Below are 6,901 nucleotides of genomic sequence, written 5' to 3'. Positions count from 1 at the left end.
CCCTCAGCTGGCGCTTTGTGGGCACCGAGCGCACCCCCGGGACCGCTCGGGCCTAGACGCGCCGCCCGCCCGCCGCGGCAGCGCGCCCCCTACCGGCCCCGGCGGCCACTTGCGCCCCACCGGCTGGCTGGGCTTCGCTCGGCTCGGCTCGCGGATGGTTTGTTCTACGGAACTAAGTGGGTCTTGTTTTCTCACACACCCCGAGAGTGCTCAGCAGATTGGTGCTTAGAGCCCAGCCGCAAACCAGGGCTCATTCTGGGAAGTGTTTTTCTTCCTGGAGGCCCAATCAGCAGGCCCCGTCTGAAGGGAGGCGCCAGGGGGAGGGCAGCCCGATGCAGGAAGGTGGAAATGGGCGGAGTGCGAGGGCCAGGTGCCGGACAGGGCGTAGGGAGACGGTGGATTTGAATCAGAGACCATGAGGCACAGATCTGTGATGAAGACGACGTCCATCACTTGCAGAAATTGCAAATGTGGCTCCCAAGGGGAAGCGGTTCACATCCCACGTGGCCGGTGTTAGGACCAAAACTACAGTCGTCCTTACATCTCGGATTATTGAAGTTGGGGTTTGCTGGGTCTGCGCTAAAGGACAGCAAAGAACCAAGTGCTATCTACGGAGGTTGTGTATCTAAGGCTGACAGAGCGTATGTTACGGTAAGACAACCACATAACCCTGAGTTTCCAGCAAGGCCCTCCTTTCAAACAGGCTGAACGTGACTCAAAGTCCTCCCGAACCTGTATTTCAGCAAATGAATCAAGTCAATGCCCATAACAGTTAAAGAAGCTATAAATCACAAAAGTATGAGAACCGTCCTGTTGGGCCTGCTCTTGAGCCTACTAAGCTATTTTTAGACTGTAGCTACACCTGCAGTATGTAATTTGAGGTCTACCTCAAATTAATATATATTTTGGTCAAATGGTGAATGATGGTTAAAAATTGTCATTGTAAAGCAATTACACTCCAATAAAGATGTTTTAAAAAAAATTGCTATTCTCAGAATCAGAATATCACCATAACCAAATGAACTTCCAGAAAAGAGGGGAGAAATCTGAATTTTCTTGGAAAGGAAATTCATTTTTGTAATTTTATTATTAAAAATGTAGTAATTAAAATTTAAAAAAATTTAAAGTTTGAACTTCTAAGGCAAGAACAGCAACTGCTGGACACTCCTATGACCATTAAATAGAAACAATTGTATTACTAAATAAGATACTTTCAACTGAGCTTCTTGGGGCATAGGTCTAGTTCTGCCAGTATAATATGGTAACATTACCATTAAATATTCTTTCTTCTAATAGGAGCTTATTAAGGTAAAGATTTTCCCTTTTTTAATTCTTAGCCTTGAAAATTTGGGGGGATGGTGATAGCATTTCATCGAAGCAATTTCACTGACTGAAGTTTTGTGCACTGTTTCAAGAAAATACATATTTTCAGAAGCAGATTTAAGATGGCCCTCCTCATATTTTTAATTTCTAATTTCTTCTTTTAATATCTTTTTACTTTATTTTATTTTTTATTTTTGGCTGCGTTGGGTCTTCGTTGCTGTGCATGGGCTTTCTCTAGTTGCTGCGAGAGGGGGCTACTCTTCCTTGCGGTGCGCGGGCTTCTCATTGCGGTGGCTTCTCTTGTTGAGGAGCACGGGGCTCCAGTAGCTGTGGCGCACAGGCTTAGTTGCTCCGCGGCATGTGGGATCTTCCCGGACCAGAGCGCGAACCCGTGTCGCCTGCATTGGCAGGCGGATTCTTAACCACTTCGCCACCAGGGAAGTCCCTAATTTCTAATTTCTAATATTTTAGCCTGTTCTTGCCTCTATACATACTCACTGGAGAAAAATTTGTTCTTAAACTTTGGATCTAGAAATGGGACAATGGAGCAATTTAACTGGTTTTCAAGTTAAGAAAATAATTGAAGTTTCCATCTGCATCTTGGCTTTCCTTGTATGCACATCAATTTCAGCATCTTCCTTGGAGTAGAATCAAAGGGAAATTATTTTTTCAGCAGCAATCATGTAGGAAATGCTTGCATTCTCAAGGCACATCAATTTATTCAGCAAGTTCCAGCAAACAAACTGCTTTCCGTGCAAATCACCATTGGTTATTAGTAAGTCTTGCTACGTTGGTAGCGTTCTCTGGAAAATACAAAATTAAATCCTTCTTTATTCTATAAGCCTTTGACGGATGTAATAGCTGTTGTTCTATCTTGTTTAAATATTTTGCATATGTACACGACAAGACAATTTCAAAGGTTCTTGTTTAACAAAATTTGTTATTGGTTGAAGAAAAATTGTGGAAGTGGTCTACAATCTTTCTGCTTGAAGCCACTCATTTTCTATTACATCTTTTTAAGCTATAACCATTTTCTGAATATAGAACTGAAGGGAGTAAACAAATTATATGCTTGTACCCATAGCCTTTACCATATTTGTTCCGTAGTCAATAATATTGTGCATTTCTCTTTACAGATTTTACATTCCATAAATGTTTCTCAAAGTCAAATTCACTATGTGTGTGAGACCTGGGAATCTTTCATCAAGTAAGGAAAGAGGAAACATAGTTGAATTAATCATTAATCCTCTATGTTGTCAAACCTAAAAAATTAAGGTTGATTCTTCATGTCCAAATGTCACACATACCATATACATACTGTGGTAGCATATTTCATAATTTCAATAACCTTTTTGTGTACAACAAAATATAAATCAGGAAAAAGTTTTTAGGAATGTTTTCTAAAATGAATCAATATTTAGAATTCATAGCTTGGGCAAATCTAAAAAAATCCTTTCTCTTCAACAGCTTACAATGGTTATCAGTCTACAGTAATTATTTCTACAAGCTTTAAAAAATATTACCCTTCACAGATCCCAAACCACAAGGCATTGTCTAATTAAAAGCATTCTTATAAAGTCTGTTGTTTAGAGAGAAGAAATGTATTTTGGGTGTCTCATTTTATCTCCTTTCTCCTTTTTTTCCAGGCTCTCTCTCTATTTTTAATCATGTCTCAATCAAAGATGATTAATCATATATGTCTTGTACATGACTTTTTTTGTCCTTGTGAAATTTTGAGGTAGCCATGTTGACATTCTGTATTAAATTTTACCCTCCTAATATGTGAAAAATTACCAAATAGGGCTTTTTCTTTTTAGGATTAACAGACCAAATGGAATTTAATTAAACATTAGTTTCTAAAGATTACTTAGTGTTATGAATGCAATTGCACCAAATAATTCTACAGTAATTAGAATTGTGATACAATCTAATCTTTGTTATTTTTGCCCTGTGATCATATTTATATTTTTATGAACATCTGTAGGTTCAAAAAGTATATAATGTTTTTTTTTAAGTTATCTGGATGACATTCTCTCAGTATTCACATTAACTGTTAATATTTAACCATCTGAAAGTTCTCATTTATTACATAAAATCAGCACCTTTCATAATCCTCAATAATTTTTGTAGCATTTTACTTTTGCAATATTAAAAATACATTCATATATACCTCAACTGTTAGCATTTCAACATATAAAGCACATCATCGGATTTTGCACTTCTAGTTACATCTAGAATTTCAAATATTTAAATTTGAAAGCAGATATTCATATACTAACAATGACTGATATGCCATGTTCTTTTTAAATGACTTTTTATTGTAGTATAGTTGCTTTACAATGTTGTATTAGTTTCTGCTGTACAGCAAAGTGAATCAGTTATACCTACACATATATCCACTTTTTTTAGGTTTCTTTCCCATTTAGGTCACCACAGAGCAATGAGTAGAGTTCCCTGTGTTATACAGTAGGTTCTCATTAGTTATCTATTTTATACATAGTAGTGTATATATGTCAATCCCAATCTCTCAGTTGGTCCCATCCCCCCCTTCCCGCCTTGGTAACTGTAAGTTTTTTCTCTACATCTGTGACTCTATTTCTGCTTTGCAAGTAAGTTCATCTGTACCATTTTTCTAGATTCCACGTATAAGCGATAGCATACAATATTTGTTTTTCTCCTTCTGACTTACTTCACTCTGTATGACAGTCTCTAGGTCCATGACATGCCATGTTTATGTTACTGAAGATTGATGCACTGATGGGCTATGATGGAAATCTACACAACAGCACAGTCTTACTCATGTACAAGTTTAAGGATGCCAGAAATGGCATTGAGTAAGCATTCAACTATTCCACTTTGCAGTGGCCAAGGCTGAACACCACAGCTGAACAGCAGAATTTGGCCAAACTCTGAACTTGAAGCCAAATAGAAAATAGTGCACCCCCAGTACATGTGCATGTAGTTCTCATCTGGGCATATGTAAAAGGCCTGGCAGTTGTGCAGTGACCAGATTACTGTGATTGTAGATGGAAATTTCCAAGTCTATTATCCATCTCGGTTGAAAGTATGGATGTTATTTTTTATTTAAATATTTTTATATTTATATGATGTAAATAGGTTGAAAATATTTTCTATTTTTACTACCAATGGGCACCAGAATTCTGAGGCTGACGCCTTTACTTTTTCTTTTTGTCTTTCTCCATTCACGTTTATTATTCTTTTTCTGTGCTTTGCAGAATATTTGAAGTATACAGCGATGTATAAAGAAGACAAAAGCCACATATAACTGCACTATTCAGAGATAATCACTCAGCATTTTGGTGTCTATCCTTCCAGGCCTCTTTCTTCTATGTATATTTGTTTGTTTGTTTAACATAGTTGGAACCATAAGTACTGTTTTGCAAGCTGCCTTTATTACTTAATACACTTGAATATCTTCCCTAGCATTAAATATTCTTCTAAAACATAAATGAAATGTTTACATATTACTTCACTGTACAAGTGTTTAATAATTTATTTATACATTTAGGTTCTAATTTTTACCACAACATAAATTTAAGATGATTCTGCTTATCCATAATTTTTATAAGCTTTTTTGATTGTTTTCTTAGATGCAGTTGCCAGGAGTGAGAGATTACTGGGCAAGGGCATGATTATTTTAGACTCTTGAGATATGTAGCTATCCAGAGAAGTTATGCCAATTTACATTCCCACCAGCAATACATAACTCTCACTTTTGTTTTTGTTGCTCTTTTTGTGCCTTTTAATGTTCCAAAGTTTAGCTTTTATTTATTTATTATTTTAAATTTTTTATTTTAATTTTTATCTTTTGGCCACACCATGCAGCTTGTGGGATCTTAATTCCCCAAGCAGGGATTGAACCTGGCACCTCAGCAGTGACAGCATGGAGTCCTAACCACTGGACCACCAGGAAATTCCCCAAGTTTATTTTTATGTAGTCAAATCTGTCAGTGTGTTTCCCTTTATGCCTTCTAAATGTGTGTTTTGCCATGTTACTCCAAAACTACAAAAATAGTTTTACATTTTCTTCTAGTTGTGGGAAAAAATATATTAAAGTCTTTCCCCTTCATGGTCTCTTTATAGCAATAACAACTAACATTTATTGAGTACCAAATGTCAGGGGCCATGCTACACTCTTTACATGTATTATATGATCTAATCTTCTCAACTATTCTATAATAGAGATAACATGCCTTAAAAGTCAAATAATTTGCCCAAGGTCACAGGACTAAAGTGGACAAGTAGGGTTTCAAATACAAGTTCCTTTGACTTCCCAGTCCAAGTTGTTTTTTTCTTTTAATTTTATTGAAGTATAGTTGATTTACAATGTTGTGTTTAATTTCTGCTGTACAGCAAAGTGACTCAGTTATACATATATATATTCTTTTTCATATTCTTTTCCATTGTGGTTTATAAAAGTATAGTGAATACAGTTCCCTGTACTATACGGTAGGGCCTTGTTGTTTATCCACAGCCCAAGTTCTTGACTACTCTACTGCACTACTTCCCCGCTTTTTTTTTTTTTTAATATTTACTTATTTGTTTATTTGGCTGTGCAGGGTCTTAGTTGCGGCATGTGGGATCTAGTTCCCTGACCAGGGATCGAACCCAGGCCCCCTGCATTGAGAGCGTGGAGTCTTAGCCACTGGACCACCAGGGAACTCCCCATATTGCCTTTAAACCAAATATTAATGTGAAATTGTTACCTGAATGAGGTAAGAGGAGAGAGCCCACCAATCAGAGATGGCTGAAGATGGTTATAGATTTTTCACTGAGAAGACATTACAATTTGAAACATTCAATGATATGCAAAATTGTCTTTTCACTGCCAGGTGTAAACTGATTAAGAACTTTTGGGTTTTGGAAAAGTCAACAATGATCATTGACACTATAACGTTTCTTTTACGTTTTACAATCATTTATGAGTGCCTCCATGTGCCAGATATTGTACAGGGGATAAAGAGTAGAATAAGACAAACTTTCCTCGTGGAGCTGTGGCTTTACTTAGCAGTGGGAGGTGGCAAGAAAGCAAATAATTTCAACTCAATGCATGACGTGTAATTATGTGACATTGTATTCATTTCCTAAGACTGCCATAACAAAGTACCACAAGCTGGGTGGCTTAAAACAACAGAAATTTAGTTTCCCACAGTCCTGGAGGCTATAATTCTGAAATCAAGGTGTCGGCAGGGCCATGTTCCCTCTGAGGCTCTAGGGAGAGTCCTTCCTTGCTTCTACCTAGCCTCTGGGGTTTGCTGGCAATCCTTGTGTTCCCTGACTTGTAGAGACATCACTATCACTCCAATCTCTGCCCCCGTCAACTCACAGTGTCCTCCCTGTGCCTCTGTGTTTCTGCTTCTCTTCTCCTCTTCTTATACGGACACCAGTCATATTGGATTAAGGGCCCACCCTACTCCCATATGACCTCATCTTAACTAACATCTTAATCACATCTGCAAAGACCCTATTTCCAAATAAGGTCACGTTCACAGATACCAGGGGTTAGGACTTCAACATATCTTTTGGGGTGGGGGGAAGGGGGGATATAGTCCAACCC

This window comes from Eschrichtius robustus, chromosome 8 (assembly GCF_028021215.1).
Source record: "Eschrichtius robustus isolate mEscRob2 chromosome 8, mEscRob2.pri, whole genome shotgun sequence".
In the NCBI taxonomy this organism is placed as follows: Eukaryota; Metazoa; Chordata; class Mammalia; order Artiodactyla; family Eschrichtiidae; genus Eschrichtius; species Eschrichtius robustus.
This window is presented reverse-complemented; position numbering follows the sequence as displayed.